This window comes from Penaeus monodon, chromosome 27 (genome assembly GCF_015228065.2).
Source record: "Penaeus monodon isolate SGIC_2016 chromosome 27, NSTDA_Pmon_1, whole genome shotgun sequence".
Classification (NCBI taxonomy): domain Eukaryota; kingdom Metazoa; phylum Arthropoda; class Malacostraca; order Decapoda; family Penaeidae; genus Penaeus; species Penaeus monodon.
The window spans coordinates 22,567,357-22,568,049 of record NC_051412.1 but is presented as its reverse complement, the minus strand read 5'-3'; the positions used below and the strand labels follow the sequence as shown (position 1 = coordinate 22,568,049).

Genomic DNA, 693 nt, shown 5'->3' with positions numbered 1-693 from the left:
GTGTGGTATTCGAACCTTTGTTTTCGACTTTCCCTTTGCGCGCGAGGCGGAAGGGATTCGAACCCATATGCCTGAGGTAAAACTTGAGTCAGGAAGGGGGTTCGAACCCATATGCCTGAGGTAAAACTTGAGTCAGGAAGGGGGTTCGAACCCATATGCCTGAGGTATAACTTGAGTCAGGAGGGGGGTTCGAACCCATGCCCCAGGTAAAACATGTGTCAGGAGTGGGATTCGAACCCACGCCGAAGGTAAAATTCGTGTCAGGAGTGGGATTCGAACCCACGCCGAAGGTAAAATTCGTGTCAGGAGTGGGATTCGAACCCACGCCGAAGGTAAAATTCGTGTCAGGAGTGGGATTCGAACCTCTGCTCTCGGCTCTCAGCATCTGAAGGCGCGGCGACAGAGATTCGAACCCACGACGAAAGTAAAAACCTGTGTCAGAAGTGGGATTCGAACCCACGCCCGGAAGACCGGACTGCGACCTGAACGCAGCGCCTTGGACCGCTCGGCCATCCTGACTTCTGTAGCTCAGTTGTTTTGCCTTTGATTTGACGTCCTCTCTGTCCTACCATTATTTCTTGCATATTTGTTCTTTCTTTCTTTTATCTTCCTTTCATGTTTTCCCCTCTCCTCTTTCATTTTTTCCCTTTCTCCTTTCCTACCAGATACTCTCCGTCCATTTCCTTCTTTCCT

At 50.4% G+C, this 693-nt stretch overlaps 1 non-coding gene across 1 annotated transcript; it reads right to left on the bottom strand.

Annotated features, from left to right (window-relative positions):
- Positions 1-435: 435 nt before the first annotated feature.
- Trnal-cag lies at positions 436-519 on the bottom strand. The gene has a single exon. It is a non-coding gene; the product is annotated as a tRNA-Leu (tRNA).
- Between the last annotated feature and the right edge of the window lie 174 nt (positions 520-693).